Source organism: Heteronotia binoei, chromosome 5 (assembly GCF_032191835.1).
Source record: "Heteronotia binoei isolate CCM8104 ecotype False Entrance Well chromosome 5, APGP_CSIRO_Hbin_v1, whole genome shotgun sequence".
Classification (NCBI taxonomy): Eukaryota; Metazoa; Chordata; class Lepidosauria; order Squamata; family Gekkonidae; genus Heteronotia; species Heteronotia binoei.
The window spans coordinates 153,567,653-153,584,756 of record NC_083227.1 but is presented as its reverse complement, the minus strand read 5'-3'; the positions used below and the strand labels follow the sequence as shown (position 1 = coordinate 153,584,756).

At 44.2% G+C, this 17,104-nt stretch overlaps 1 protein-coding gene and 1 non-coding gene across 3 annotated transcripts in view; one reads left to right on the top strand and one right to left on the bottom strand.

Annotated features, from left to right (window-relative positions):
• Positions 1 to 17,104, top strand: part of KCNIP1 (potassium voltage-gated channel interacting protein 1) — a 584,581-nt gene that overhangs the window by 345,772 nt on the left and 221,705 nt on the right. The gene's annotated exons all lie outside the window — the stretch shown is intronic.
• On the bottom strand, positions 16,803 to 16,869 carry TRNAP-AGG (transfer RNA proline (anticodon AGG)). The gene has a single exon. It is a non-coding gene; the product is annotated as a tRNA-Pro (tRNA).

Here is a 17,104-nt window from a genome sequence, read left to right as displayed (position 1 = left end):
TACACCTGCACATCAGCAGGCTGGTCAGTGAGGTAGCCCTCTGTCTGCCTGACTCTGCCTGAGCTTAGTCCTTCACACTGAACTTCCTGTTAGTAATTAATGTAGCTTGGATGCAAGCCAAACAGATCAGTTCTCCAGCCATGTTGCCAAAGCAATTGTTTGATGTTGGTGGCACAAAGAGGAGGGTGCCAATGCACCTTAAGCAAGCTTGGGGTTGAGAAATTCCAGGTGAATTGGGGGTGGATCCCAGGAATGGTGGAGTTTGGGGAGGAAAGGGACCTCAGTATGACATAATATATGGAGTATGATATAATATATGGAGAGCCAGTTTGGTGTAGTGGTTAAGTGTGCGGACTCTTATCTGGGAGAACCGGGTTTGATTCCCTGCTCCTCCACTTGCACCTGCTAGCATGGCCTTGGGTCAGCCATAGCTCTGGCAGAGGTTGTCCTTGAAAGGGCAGCTGCTGTGAGAGCTCTCTCCAGCCCCACCCATCTCACAGGGTGTCTGTTGTGGGGGAGGAAGGTAAAGGAGATTGTGAGCCGCTCTGAGACTCTTCGGAGTGGAGGGCGGGATATAAATCCAATATCTTCATCTACCTCACAGGGTGTCTGTTGTGGGGGAGGAAGGTAAAGGAGATTGTGAGCCGCTCTGAGACTCTTTGGAGTGGAGGGCGGGATATAAATCCAATATCTTCATCTACCTCACAGGGTGTCTGTTGTGGGGGAGGAAGGTAAAGGAGATTGTGTGCCGCTCTGAGACTCTTCGGAGTGGAGGGCGGGATATAAATCCAATATCTTCTTCTTCATCATCATCTTCTTCTTCTTCTTCTTCTTCTAATACTGTACACTCCTTTCATTTTTTTCATTTTCATTTTATTTGATTTATATCCCGCCCTACCCCACCAAAGCAGGCTCGGGGTGGCTCACAACATAAAGATTCTAACAATAAAATCCAAGAATTAAAATACAATAATAATTTACATAATTAAAACAACTAATATATCAATACATCAATCAGTCTCAGTGTGCTATCTTATAGTCTCCCGTCAGAATATTTCAATATTTCAACGTTTCAATGCCGGTCAGTCATGAGCCAACCGGAAGAGGGCTGTCTTACAGGCCCTGCGGAACTGTCCAATGTCCCGCAGGACCCTGGCCTCTTCCGGTAACTGGTTCCACCAGCAAGGGGCTGTGATCGAGAAGGCCCTGTCCCTAGTTGACTTCAACCGGGCCTCCTTTGGCCCAGGGATTACAAGCAGATTTCTAGAGCCGGATCGCAGCACTCTCTGGGGAGCATATGGGAAGAGACGGTCCCTAAGGTAGGCAGGTCCTAGGCCTCCATCCTCCAAAGCAGCTATTTTCTCCAGAGAAACTGATTTCTGTATGCTGGAGATCAGCTGTAATTCTGGGAAATCTCCAGGACCCACCTACTTAAGGGCTTGGCCCATTTCTAACCATCATAGATGTGGGAGATAATGGCATCATCTTCAGAACATATGCTGCTGTTGAGGCTTGGCTTAGACCTGCGAAATGGAAGCACAGAAAGTGTGAATGGGTAGTAGCCACAATCCCAGCCCACAGCACAATAAGTGCAGAGGTCTAGGAAGCAGCAGGCGATGAGGCACCCGTCTCATTGAGAATGCAAAATAACTATAAAAATGAGTTAATGAGCGTAATAGCCAATACACAAATGTTAATTATTATTTTTTTGAGAATGAAAGCAATACAAAAACGGTACATTCTTGTTGACTGCAGTGTGACACTTTTGCCAAAGTTGAATAAAATGAGGCAATACAGAAAGTCTTTTTTTAAAGAGTATTTGACTCACGTAACATTTTTTTTTCTTTCTGAGAAGAAGCCAAAGCAAAGGCAAAAGAAAGTTTTCACAGTTTAGTCCACTAATCCAGGTATTAGAGCTAGAAACCACTAAAGCAGAATGAGCCACTCGGTATAAACGGCTTTTACTTCTCCTTTCTTTTTTGCTTCTGAGAAACTGAAACCCTCATTATACATTAACATGAGTGAGGCATCCAAAGAGGAAAATAGTTTTAGGCAATACAGTATGAGTATTTGTAATTCTGAGAGCACAGATGCTGCTTATTGGATACAGCCTGAATAATAACCTAATTTGTAAATGAGTTTTCTGAGGATTCATAACAACGACGAATTATTTGGATTGGACACCTAAGGAAATGTGGTTGTCATGCTGTGTGCTGTTTCTGGCACTTTAATGTTTCATGCTTCGCCAGGGAGTGCACCAAAGCTCTGTGAGCGACAGCAGAGGAGGAATTAAGGGACATTAGTAATATTTTTGGTGATTGTACAGGAGTGCTTCTCAAGACAATTCCTCCATCTCAGACCTCTGTTATTTCATTGTTGTGTCGAGAAACATAGATAGAAGTGCAGTATGAGCCAGACAAACTGCAGCTTTCTTTGTGAAATACAGCTGTATGCCAGTCTCTTCTTTACTGGCCCTGCTTAACATTCTCATCAGCTGCCTCTGAATCTATGCCTTTTCCTCCCCTCAGATCTTCCCCCTACCTGCATTTCATATGGCCTTTCAAAATTCTTTTTGGATTATGGGGGGGAATCTAAATCTTCGTCATGCAGAATCAAGTTAATGTTGAATAGAGGAGCTGAGTCAATAAATTGGGCTCTCATTTAGGTGTGTCAAAATTTATACACTGTGCTTGCGTTACGTTGACTGTAGCTAAATCACATCCTTTGCAAAATGATGACTGGCTGACATTTTTCAAATGCATTTTCATACGGTTTGTTTTGCCATTCCAGCTGCTCTTTCTGAAAGGCTTTGATGATTAAAAAACACTCCTGTTTTGACACTGACAGAAACCAAGACGTTCATGTTAATAATGGTGCTTCTCATTCCCCTTCTTGAAAATGTTTAAGAACTTTAGCAGAGGCCAAAATGGGTTAGAAATGAAAGCTGGAAACCTTCTTGATGATGTATTTTTAATCTTTTATTTGAACAGAATGGTCCACACTTGGCATATCTTTCTGTAAAGAAATACTTAAGAACATAAGAGAAGCCATGTTGGATCAGGCCAATGGCCCATCCAGTCCAACACTCTGTGTCACACAGTGGCCAAAAAATTTATAGATAGATAGATAGATAGATAGATAGATAGATAGATAGATAGATAGATAGATAGATAGATAGATAGATATAGATATAGATACACACACACACACACACACACACACATACTGTGGCTAATAGCCACTGATGGACCTCTGCTCCATATTTTTATCTAAACCCCTCTTGAAGGTGGCCATGCTTGTGGCCGCCACCACCTCCTGTGGCAGCTAATTCCACATGTTAATCTAATTCCACCATGTTAATCTAAGGTTATAGAGTTACCAGGTCCCACCTGACCACTGGTGGGGAACAAAGGGGGGGGGGGGTAAGATTGCCAGATCCAGGTTGGGAAACTTTTGGAGATTTGGGAGTGGAGCCAGGGAAGGACTGGGACCTCAGTGGGATACAACGTCATAGAGATCACCCTCCGAAGCATTCATTTCTCCATGACAACTGATCTCTGTAGAGATAAGGTGTAATTCTGGAGGATCCCCAGGTCCCACCTGGAGGCTGGCATCCCTAAGAGCCCAAAATCACTGCTTGGTTTTAGGGGTTTTCAGCAATAAGGCTTTACTCATTCTGGTGTACTTCTAGTATACTGGTCCATTTCCAAAACCATTATCTATCCCTACACAATGTTTTTAATGTGTTGTTCATTGTACAAAGTGAGTTGGCATGACTTAGGCATCTATTGAGAGAGAGAAAAGATGCACTTACCCTCTCATTCCTATTATTTGCCTGTTTTTAAGGCAATAATTATTTATTATCTTTGCATCCCAGCTTTCCTCCATGGAGATCAAGGCAGCATGCATTAAACTACAGCATGCATTAAACTACTGCAGTTACTCTGGACAAACCTGTGAGGTTAAATTAGGCTGAGAGAGAGAGAGAGGCCTATTTTTCCAAGACCATAGCATCCCAGAATTGTATGGTGAGGATTGGAGATATAATAGTGTATAGTAGTACTAACAATAATATTTCCAATACGACACTACAAATTGTGTATTCAAAGTCATCTGACTTTGAAATGAGGGACTATTTGTGCACAAAAATAAAAAAAAAATGAAAAACAACATAGAATTTAACTGTGTGTCCAATGTAAGGGTTGTTAATTAGTACTGGATTATTTTCTTCCTTCACTAATTTATATGCACAGTAGTTGGAACACTTTCCCTATGAAGAAAGGTTAAAACGCTTGGGACTCTTTAGCTTGGAGAAACATTGACTGCAGGGTGACATGATAGAGGTTTACAAGATTATGCATGAGATAGAGAAGGCAGAAAAATAAGTCCTTTTCTCCCTTTCTCACAACACGAGAACTTGTGGGCATTCAATGAAATTGCTGAGCAGTCGGGTTAAAACGGATAGAAGGAAGTACTTCTTCACCCAAAGGGTGATTAACATGTGGAATTCACTGCCACAGGAGGTGGTGGCGACTACAAGCATAGCCATCTTCAAGAGGGTGTTAGATAAAAATATGGAGCAGAGGTCCATCAGTGGCTATCAGCCAAGTGTGTGTGTGTGTGTATATAATTTTTTTTGGCCACTGTGTGACACAGAGTGTTGGACTGGATGGGCCATTGGCCTGATCCAACATGGCTTCTCTTATGTTCTTAAGCTATTATGCACCTCTATTTGCTCCCTGGTGTCCCATTGAATGCCAGCTGTGGATGGGGGAGTTCTGGTAGGGGTTTCATGCTGCCAGGCAAATGCAGCCCTAAGTAATTGCCATAAACAGACATATTATTTTACGATGTTTTATGGGGAAAGCTGAAGGCCCTGAAATTTCAACCTGCTGTCCAGAGAATTGATCCCCAAGTTCTGAGCCTCAGAATCAAAACCTGAGACATAGTAACTATTAAGGAAGTAATCCTAAACGTATCTACTCAGTAATAATTTCAGTCCTGTTCAGTGAGGCTTGCAGGGATTTTAATTTGTTTCTGGCGCTCCATTCAGATTATGTCAGTCCTGAAGACCAGGGTCTGATATGGGTAATTCATCTAACTAGCCTTTGCAGTTCATAGGTATAGGGTGAAGGCTTTTAGTGGTGATGCATCAGAAAGCAGTCTGCTGCATTGTGGGCTCAAAACCAAAGACAAGCAAGAAAATGGGATATGTAGTTCCTTCGGATGAAGTAACAGGCTGGGTACAGCTCCGCGCTCGAGGGAGGTGTCTCATATCGTGCCACCCCAAAATGGAGCAGACAAATCTCATTCACATACTCCTGTCTAAGGCATCCGTATATCATTCAGGGGAGCGCTTTGGTGCATTCATATGGCTGTTGCATAGGGTTGCCAAGTCCAATTTAAGAAATAACTGGGGACTTTGGGGGTGGAGCCAGGAGACTTTGGGGATGGAGCCAGGAGACATTAGGGGTGGAGCCAAGATCAAGGCTGTGACAAGCATCATTGAACTCCAAAGGGTTCTGGCCATCACATTTAAAGGGATGGCACACCTTTTCAATGCCTTCCTTCCATAGGAAATAATGAAGGATAGGGGCACCTTCTTTTGGGGCTCATAGAATTGGACCCCCTGGTCCAATCTTTTTGAAACTTGGGGGGGTATTTTGGGGAGAGGCATTAGGTGCTATACTGAAAATGTGGTGTCTCTACCTTAAAAAACAGCCCCCCCAGAGCCCCAGATACCCGCGGATCAATTCTCCATTATTTTCTATGGGAATAAATCTCCATAGGGAATAACAGATTTCCCAGAAGACATTTCCCTTCCCTCCCCCTGCTTTCTGACGACCCTGAAGCGGGGGGAGGGCCTCCAAACCAGGGGATCCCCTGCCCCCACCTGGGGATTGGCAACCCTACTGTTGCATGCTATCATCCTTTGTGCAGTTTGGGTTTCTTTTTTCCCTTTTTAGTGACCATGTGCTGGAGCCAGTGACTTTTTAAAAAAAGAATACTGGTGAGCACCTAGAGTGGATTGGTGGATTCACACTGCCAATCTGCCTTGCTTGCTCACTCCCATGATCAGATAGCAGAAAATGTGGGAGGCGTGCTGCAGAAGACTTCCCTACTGGTAGCTATTTGATCCGTCTCAGAGGCATTGGAGGACGGGGTGACTGGTGGCAGGTGTGCCTGTCTGACCTTGACTTTTTAATTCACTGGGGGACATGCCTATGTCAGCTCAAACTGGCCATCTGAATCCAGCCACAGTGTCCTGACCTACTGTCCTGGCTGCATCCAATGAGAAAAGACTTTGGCATTTCAGGTGGGATTTGAGACCAGATTGTGAGACCAAGCACAAAGAAAGGAATTTGATAGTAACATATACCTCTTGGATTCTGGTCTGATATGGGTAATTAATTTAACTAGCCAGGGCTGGGGGGGGCACATCATGGTTGGTGGGGTCAATCAAAGTTGGTGGTACACACTGTAAAATAGAACAAAGGTCAACTGTGTCTGGCAGTGCCCTTGCACTATCAAAGTTGGTGGTACACACTGGTCGTTTTCGCACTTAGCGTTTGCTCCCCTTATTCCGCGGCGCAATTATGTCCGGATCATTTTTCTTGTTTTCCCACTAGTGACTCTTTGGGGAGTCGCCTTCCCTGAAGCCCCGGCTCAAATCGTTTTCCCACTGGCATCGACTTGAGTTCGATGCCCTGTCAATCTTTTTTTTTTTAAGCGCAAGTCTGGTTGCGTAATGACGTACTAACGTACTAACGTAACATCGAGCTGTTCCCTCCCCTTCTTTTCTTGGACAAACCGCATCACGTGTGCTGCTGCTGCTTATGGATTGGCTGCAGCTGTAGAATCCTCCACAGCCCTTTATGTATTAACGGAAGCATTCACAGTGGAGAATCCTAGCACTAGATTCCCCCCCCCCAAATTCTGAAGCACTAGATTCCCCCCCCAAATTTCCTCCGCTCTCTTTCCCCTCCCCGGCTGGCGCTTGCAACGGGGACCTGACTGATTCCTGCTGCCAGAGCTCCCCCCCCCGCTCCATTCTCTCCTTCCCCTTCTGTGGCGCGTGTGAAGAGTGAGCTCGCGTCTATTTTCTAACCGAGCGGAATGTAGCCAGGGAGAAGAATGCAGGACTCCAACTTCCCCTTTTATACATGGCGATTTTGTGTAGGTCCAGAAATCCTGGTGGCACAGCTGAGGGAGGCATTCCCTTTTTAAAACACACACACATGAACGCTTTGGCCCGCACCGGCACTAGATTCCCCCCCCCCCAACAATGGTCGTTTTCGCATTATCGAGATAACGCAACAGCGAAATAACGCAACTAAAGTCAATAATAATAAAAAAAAATTCTAACGAAACCAATTGAAGTGGCAATTGAGGCTATTCCAGGAGGGTTTTTTTTTTCTATTTGTTAATTTCGAAATATCGCTATTACGCAAAACTGTGAAGTTTTTAAAAAAATGGCCGTGCCGGCACTTTGGGGAAGCGCCGCGAAAGGCTGATGATTGGCCAAGGGGGTGGATGGGGTGGGAGGACGGAAAGGGAGAGGGTGCCGCCCACACAGCAGTCGATCCGGCGTGGATGGATTTCCCACAGAAAACTCCGCGGAGTGGATCCGGAGTGGATCCGGAGGTTTTCAAAAACTCCAGAAGGAGGTGGATCTAGATACTCCGGCGTGAAACCCCTGCAGCGCCGGAGCAAACCGCAGCGCCGGAGCAACAGGTGGGAAAACCAGGAAAAGATCCGGAGGTAAATGGGGTGCTACGCCGGAGTAAACGCTAGTGCGAAAACGGCCACTGTAAAATAGACACAGTTGACCTTTGTTCACGAAACTGAAAATAAAAGCCAAAGGCTCAATGAGATGGTTTTGGTGTTGGAAGAGGTACTCTCATTCCATAAATGCTTGTATGCTTCAGTATATATTTAACAAATTGCAAAATGGCCATGGCAGGGAGGGACGGTGGCTCAGTGGTAGAGCATCTGCTTGGGAAGCAGAAGGTCCCAGGTTCAATCCCTGGCATCTCCAAAAAAGAGTCCAGGCAAATAGGTGTGAAAAACCTCAGCTTGAGACCCTGGAGAGCCGCTGCCAGTCTGAGAAGACAATACTGACTTTGATGGACCAAGGGTCTGATTCAGTATAAGGCAGCTTCATATGTTCATATGTTCAATGGCATGGTGCAGTAGCTGTATTGCTTGTTAGTCAAAGACTAGCCAAGGAGTGACCATGACCCTTGTGCAGCCACCTTTCACACTGTACTCACAATTACAACAGAAATACTGGCCAACAGGAAAATTGCCTCTTCCTAGCAAGGGGAAATGTAATGTGCCCACAAAAAAAGCATTGCCTGGAGCAAAGACATCTGGGTCTTCTGCAAGAAATTAGTAATAATTGTATTTTTATTGCTCTAAAACGGATTGTTCGGAAAGGTCCTCGTTTACTAATATCTGTTGGGTATGGGGGGGAAACCTTAATTTTATTAAGTCCAGAATGCTGTGGATCTATTTGATTATTCTTCGCTTGTTTTCCGCCCTGATGCTCACGCAAACACATTACTGAGGCAGAAGTCCCACTGAAATCGATAGGAGAAGTTTCCACGCAATATGTTTAGAAATGAACTGCCAGTCAGAAAACCAAATCTGTGGTGATTGTTTGTGTGTGTGTGTGTGTGTGCCGTCACTTCATTAAAACTCAGAAGCTCATGAATTGATTGTTTAGGAATTTATTTGAACCCAATATCTCTAATTACCTTTTATAATTAATTGCTAGGAGAACTGGTGAAAGGCCTGCCTATTCTGGCTCCATTTCACAGTAGCTTCTGATGTATGTCTGACACTAGGGTTGCCAGCTTCCAGGTGGGGCCTGGAGACCTCCTGGAATTTAGGGATGATATGAATTTTGCCACAAAGATGCTCAAGTGCCAAATGTACTACATTCAAAAGTCATCATCTGATGCGTTCCAAGCACTGTCTGTTTGGTTTGTGCTGAGCATCCATGAATGCCTGCTCTGGGTTTTCCCCAAACAGTGCAAGCACAAACACGCTACCAGTTCAAACTGATGAGTGGCCATTCGTTCCATTAAGGACTATATAGATAAAGACCAAAGGGCAGGAGTTGATTGAAACACTGTCACTGACGACAGATTTTTTTTTAATAAGTCAATTAATGGTCTGTTTAAACAATTGCTTGCTCAGCAGAGCACTTACATAGCAAGGATGGGGGGGGGTAGTAGAATTCAATTGAGCTGTGTGAGAACATGCAGGTACAAAAGGCAGGGCTGGTCCTTGGGCACATGGCACTCCAGGCAGACTGGCCAGCCCCCCCTCCCCAGTGCTGCACCGCACCCTGCCACCACCCCCCCTCCGCACCTTCTCTTCCCTTCCTTCCCCACCATTTCAATGCCCAGGAAAGGACGGTAGAGTGACACACATCCTGGGCTATTTAAAGCCCCTCCCCCGATGATCAGCTGATCAGTGAGTAAAATGCTGCCCCCTCCCTCCCTTCCCTTCTGCGGTGCCATGCTCCACCGCCTGCCCCCCTCAAAGGAGCACTACTAGAATTGGCTCTACCCACTTAGACATGGCCCAGGCATCCCAGCATTTTCTCTCTCTTTTTATTTTATTTTATTTTATTTTTGTTATTGTTCTATTTAGTCTGTTACAACAAATATTTGTAGCTATATACATTTCAATTTCTCCCTCCCTCTACTCTTAGTCTTTTCACCCCAGCCATGGGCACAAAGTCTTAATCTTCCACTGAATGGGCGTTTTCGCACTGACCTTTTACTGGCGCAACCACCCTCCTCACGCCGGCGGATCTGCAGGGATTTCGCACCAGAAGCGCCGGCGCAGCCAAAAGAGCCGGCTACTTCCGTCCCGAAGCCAGCTCAAACGTTTTCCTGCTTCTTGGCGGTTTCCGTTTGAGCTGGCTTCGGGACGGAAGTTGCCGGCTCTTTTGGCTGCGCCGGCGCTTCTGGTGCGAAATCCCTGCAGATCCGCCGGCGTGAGGAGGGTGGTCGCGCCAGTAAAAGGTCAGTGCGAAATCAGCCAATGTCTTTTCTTCTTTCTTTCAATAACCAATCTAGGTAGGTCTTCCATCTGCCCTTCCCATGTTGTCTCTTTGTTGATTGATGTCACACGATGTCTGACTGTATAAATTCAAAATAGTTGTGCCAGATTTCTACTGTCCATTTACTTTTATCTTTAGAACCCAAAACTATAACTGCCTTTCCCGCCAGTATCATAGCCTTAACTAAATTTTGAATACTCCTGTCCATTATCAGGCCTCCTATTGTACTTAACAACATTAGATTAAAATCTATAGTTAGTGTTATATTGCATACTTTTCTAATAATTTTGATAATTTCCTTCCAAAAGGTCTTTACTTCTGAACATTCCCACCACATGTTTGCATACCAGCCTTTAGAGTGTTTACAGTGCTAGCATAATGGGCTTAATCCTGGAATCATGTTAGCTAGCTGTGCTGGTGTCTTATACCATTTTGTAAGGAATTTATATTCAAGTTCTTTAAATTTGGTTACTTTGATTTCTTCTATTCCTTTCATAATTTTATCCGCCATCCTCTCTGCTATCTGACCTTCATGGCTCCATCTCCTTTTTCTGCTATTTTATCCTTATTTATTGTCATCTTTCTATATATTTTCCCTACCAAACCCTTTTTCTGCTTTGCCATTTCTTTGTATATTGCTTCCATTGGTGCATCTATCCAGAGTTCTTCGTTTTCACTAATTGTTTTTACTGCCTTATATAGCCCAGCTATTTTTAACCAATATTGTTTACCTATCTCTTCTGTTACTTCCTGTAAGGGTTTAAGATTTCCACTTCTAAACATATCCCCCATTCTGTGATAACCTTTAAGATTTAACATTTCCCACCAATTTATTTCTTGCACTTCCTCGTTAACAGTTTCGAGGGGTGCCCATCTAGAAACTTTTCCTAACCAATAGGGTTGCCATTTCTTCCAAACTTCTAATGATGCTTTTCTAGGGCCTGCTGTTAGTTTTAAGTCTTTATTCATAACTTTAGAAAAAATGCCTAATCTACCTTTATTATTATTAGTTTCATTCTCAAAGTTAACCCACTTCTGTGTCTTTTCCTCGCCTATTTCTAATAATGGTTTTAGTTGAAAAGCTTCATAATAATTGTTTAGGTCTGGGATTCCCCTTCCAAATTCTGATATATGACTATATATTATTCTCTTATGGAACCTGCATTTGTTACTGTCAAATAGCCACTCTTTTAATGCTCTGTTCCATTGTTCAATTTTATTTTTCATTGTTCCCAAAGGCAACGTTTGAAATCGGTACGTTAACTTTGGTACCCAAATAATTTTAGCACTCCTTATTCTAGATGATATCCCCAACATTTTATTTTTCCATCTTTTCATGTCACTCTCTATTTTTTCCCATATTTCATCATAGTTATCCTTTATCATTCTATCAATATTTTTTTGCAAAACTATACCTAAATATTTAAATTTCTTAACCCCCAATCCTATGTTGGTACTCTTATTTATCTCTTGCCTTTCTTCTCTATTTACATTAAGATATATAATTTCTGATTTTGCCATGTTGACCCCTAGCCCTGAGCACTTTTCAAAGTCTCCTAGGATAATCTTAACCTCTTTAACTCCCTCTTTAGGGTTTGTCATGATTACTATAATGTCATCTGCAAATAGGTTGAGCTTCATTTCTTCGTTACCTATCCTGTAGCCCTCCATTCTTCCTGAATTTCTAATCCGATCCGCTAATTGTTCTATTGCTATTATAAATAAGAGTGGAGATAGTGGGCAGCCTTGTCTTACTCCTCCTTGTATGGGAAATGCTTGTGAACGTTCATTATTTACTCTTACTTTCGCATTTCCTCCTTTATAAATCTCCTGAGTTGTCTGCTAGAATTGACTCTACCCACTTAAACATGGCCCAGGCATCCCAGCATTCTCTCTTAAGAAAGCACTGGAGGAGGCTTCACTCCCCCTCTTTTCCAGCACCGGAAATGAGGGGGGAGTGAAGCCTTGTTCCGTGCTCTCTTAAAAGAGAACACTGAGATGCCCAGGCCGTGTCTAAGCGGATAGGGCCTATTCTAGTGGTGCTCCTCTGAGTACAAAGGGGAGCGGGCAGCAGTGCACAGCGCCACAGAAGGGAAGGGGGAGGAGGCAGGTCAGCAAGGCGACGACCACAATGACGTCGTTGGTGTGGGGGGAAGGTTAACTAGGCATTTGTCTTGGGTATGGGGAGGGGGAAGAGCACAATTTGGTGTCCCCCTGGCGCCTAGTTTGCCTAGTGGGTGAGCCAGCCCTGACAAAAGGCCAATTGCTCTGTATTGCATGGTTAGTAAGGAATACAATGAAACAACCTGCTAACACTGGTGAACAGATGGATGAGCTATCAGACTGATCATCAAAAACTGAGGTCTTTGTTTGCAAGCATCAAACAGGATGTGAGCTAAACCTGAGCAGGTGTTCAACTTCCCTACTGAAACGATAACTGATCTCTAGGCAACACAGATCATTCCCCCTGGAGAAAATGTTTTGTAGGGTGGACTGTGAGACATTATACCTTACTGAGATCCTTCCCAAACCCCACTCTCTTCAGGATCCACCCCCAAATCTCCAGGAATTCCCAATCTGTTGTTACGAACCTTGCTTATGGTCAAAGCCTTTGTTTTAGTTTCCCTTTTGTTTCTCACAGTTGTTTTAACTCATCAGAATCAAAATCCCTTTCTTTTTTGCAGGAAGTACCCATGATCAAGAGGCAGTATTATTTCTTGTTTGTGGCAGAGTAGCAACAACTTTATGGGATGTTTTAAGTGGAAAATTTCATTCCAATGTGGAAGAAACACTTTATATAATAATAATAATAATAATAATTTTTTATTTCTATCCCGCCCTCCCCGCCGGGGCAGGCTCAGGGCGGCTCACAACACAAAACATACATTACATCAATTATACTTATAAAAATGGTTAAAACAATTACAGAGTATTAAAATTAACATAACAGTATGGCGTTATAAACAGGTTTCAATAAATTTCAGAAGTAAAAACATTTCAAGAATAAAAGCATTTCTAGCAGCATATCTAGATTTGTCACAGTTTTCCGCTAGTTGAAGGCCATCTTGAAAAGGTGGGTCTTACAGGCCCTACGGAATCCCTCTAAACATCGTAGGGCCCTCACCTCCTCAGGGAGTTGGTTCCACAGTAATGGAGCAGTAATAGATGCTCCATTACTGATGAAACAACTGTGCTGAAACAACTATGCTGGGCTATAAAACAGTTCAGAACATGCTATTTTGAATTTTGCAATATTAGCCATTCATATTTTGCTACTATTTAGCCACTCACAAGGAATAAAGAACTCCAAACCAAGACCTGTAAGAAAGATATCACACAATACAACCTTGACTTTTTTTCTAACCTTTTCCCAAGTATTGCACATTAAATTGAGCATTACCTAGGGTTGCCAATCCCCAGGTGGGGGCAGGTGATCCCCTGGTTTGAAGACCCTCCCCCCGCTTCAGGGTCACCAGAAAGCGGGGGGAGGGGAGGGAAATGTCTGCTGGGAACTCTGTTATTCCCTATGGAAATTTATTCCCATAGAAAATCATGGAGAATTGATCCGCGGGTATCTGGGGCTGTGGGGTGGGCTGTTTTTTTGGGTAGAGGCACCACATTTTTAGTATAGCATCCAGTGCCTCTCCCCAAAATACCCCCCAAGTTTCAAAAAGTTTGGACCAGGACGTCCAATTCTATGAGCCCCAAAAGAAGGTGCCCCTATCCTTCATTATTTCCTATGGAAGGAAGGAATTGAAAAGGTGTGCCGTCCCTTGAAATGTGATGGCCACAACTCCCTTTGGAGTTCAATTATGCTTGTCACAGCCTTGATCTTGGCTCCACCTCTAATGTCTCCTGGCTCCACCCTCAAAGTCTCCTGGCTCCACCCCCAAAGTCCCCAGATATTTCTTGAATTGGACTTGGCAACCCTAGCATTACCATATGCTAGCTGCTACTTTACTTTTTGTTATTTTATTTATGAGTTTTTCCAAACAGTAGTTTGAAAACCATCCCTATGGTTTTTTTACATAAAAACAGAGGTTTGTTTTTTTTTTAAAGTAATTACAATTGATATACGGATGGCTTCTATATAGACATTTTTAATATCCAGTTATGTCTAATTAAAACATACTTTGAGATCTGGCACTTATGGACTGGACTGGATAGCAGACCCCATGCTGGCACAGTTCCTTTAGTTAGTTACTAAGTCCAAAGTCAACAAAGGAAGAATGGTCGGGGGCGGGGGCTTAGTGAACCATAATAGACAGAGCACCAGGCACTCTCTCTGGCACCAGGCACTCCGTCAGGCAAATGATAGAACCCTCTTTCTTGACTCTGTCTGCAACCCTGCATTGCTTTGCCAGACAACTATGAGTCATGCTAAAGGCAATGGGAAGCCAGGAAGATTGTATTGATAATGGTGACAGGATTGATGGGTGGAGGAGTGAACCAAGTGCCAGCCACCTCCTGAGAAGTCTGGGCAGATGCCACGGTGTAAAGATTAATAGTCCCCTGAGCTCAGAGCTAGTTTTCATTAGGGACTTGTGTATGCTTGAAACCTCTTTGCCGTAACAGCAGTTCCACCGCCAGCAGAAAGCACGGTGAGAGGCCTTTATGACAAGAAGCGAAAATAAATATGAGAAGAGCCACAAGGAAAGAGAGGAGGAAGAGGCTGGAGAATTTACATTATTGAAGTCTCAGAGAGAAAACCCACTCTCAACATCTATCATATCTAGAATATCTTTATACACAACGGAATAAAACCCACAGTATAAAGGCTCACGGACTCCACAGTATTATGCAGAGCTGCCTTTGAAGACATCTTGGAAGCTCCAGTTGGTGCAGAAGGTAGCAGCAAGTCTTCTGTCTGGAGTCAGCTGCCTGGAGCATGTATGTTCACTGTGAAATCACTATTTCAGTCAACAATAAGTCCTGCTCATCCACAAGATATTCTGGAGATCACCAGAAATGACAAAATCCACAGAGAGCAGAAGGCAAGATTCTGCAACTGTTCAATAGTGTGTGTGTGTGTGTGGGGGGGGGGGGGTCCTGCAAAATGTAATGATGCAATGATGACGATGACACAATTGAAGTAAAAAAAAAAGCCAGAAACTGTTGTATGATCCAACTGCAGAATGCAAATAAGTGACACTGCAACTCATGAATCCACGAATGACTAGGGTTCACTGAATTAGCATGCAAACCTCACAATTGTTTTCGCTATATGCTGAAATGGATGTCATTCTTTCTGTGTCAAAAGGGCGCATCTTGCATTTGGCTATATAAGAACAATTATTTCAGTAAAATTAATTCATGACATTTACAAACCCGTTAGTAGTTTTCTGAACCCATTAGGATATTAGGTTTATTTGAATTCCAATGATTTTGTTGTTTAACTGTTTGTTTGTTTGTTTTAAAAAACTCTTGCATATTTATTTGGGCTCTTTCAGGCAGATAAGTGGCTTATAAACACACTGAGTGAATGAGCAGACAAGAAGATGGACATGTGTTGAACCCCTTGGAAGACATGTAGACGAATCCTGCGCAAATTAGTCATACGTTTTGCTGAGCTCCATGAGGTTTAGTCCCAAATAAGATGCATAGGGTTGCTTGGTTTGATTCCGCATCCCCCCACCTCCAGCAGTTTGCAGCAAGATCATTCAGCCAGCCCAGAACCCAAGTGCATCCCTTGGCATTTAAAAAAAAATCTACATAAGTAGATACTGAGAAAACTTTCTGTTTCTCAGGCCCTGTAGAGTCACTGCCAATCAGAGCAGACAATACCAAGCCAGATAGACCAACGATATGATTCACTATACACAGGGGTGGTCCTGGGCAAGGCCCCACCCCACTCCCCACCACCTGTCCTCCTCCATGGCACCCACCGCCCAGACCCTTCCATGTCCCCTGCCGGCCACGGGCAAAGCCAGAGGAGAGCAGGGAGGGCGTGCGCCAACTGGTTGGCATCACTCTGCGTCTCCTCCAGAAGCTCCAGAAGGAGGCAGAGCTATGCTGGCCGGCGCACAACCTCTCTGTGGCACTCAGAGAGCACCACAGAGGCTGCATGCCAGCCACACACCCTTTGCACCCTTTTCCCGCTTTGCCTATGGGCTGTGGGGGGGCAGGCGGAAGGGTGTGGGCAGCGGTGCAGGCGCCACAGAGGAAGGCAGTGAGTGGGGTGGCATTTGCCTATGGTGCAGGGCCAGGAAGGGGGGAGGGCCCAATTTGGCACCCCCCTGGTCCTGGTGCCCCAGGCGAATGCCTAATTTGCCTAGTGACAGGGCCGCTTCTGAGCATACAGCAGCTTCCTATTGTGCCTGCATGTGAATTGATTCATTTCTTTCTCCTCAGAGAAGTGAATCTGTTCCAACCCCTTGCAACCTGTTTGAGCTGTGACTTTCCTTTTTAAAGAAATGTCATTGGTCTACTGAGGTAGTGCAGTGTGGTTTATGTTGGTTTGGAATTGTTTCCTGTTGGTTTTTGTAAATGCTAGGCATGGTAAATGCAAGAGGGGAGTATGCACAGCTCCAGGGGACCATGGATTTTGAGGAGCTTTTTCTTTGCTTGCTTTTTAGGCCATGGATGGGCATATGGACATATGAAGCTGCCTTATACTGAATCAGACCCTTGGCCCATCAAAGTCAGTATTGTCTACTCAGACTGGCAGCGGCGCTTCAGGGTCTCAAGCGGAGGTTTTTCGCACCTATTTGCCTGCACCCTTTTTTGGAGATGCCAGGGATTGAACCTGGGACCTTCTGCTTCCTAAGCAGATGCTCTACCACTGAGCCACCGTCCCTCCCCATTTTGGATTTTGGAATGGAGGCAACAGGGGAGATACAAAGGAAGTGAGAGGAGCATCAGGATTGTTTCTGGTATTCTGATTGCTATGCCAAACAATCCGATTAAATTGGTTGAATGATGAAAAGGAAAACCCTGAGTTGCATGACATTGCATGGCTGTGAGGAGCAGGGGAAATTGGTAGTCTGCCATTTGGAGTCTCCATTGGAGTAGTGCAACCCTGTGATA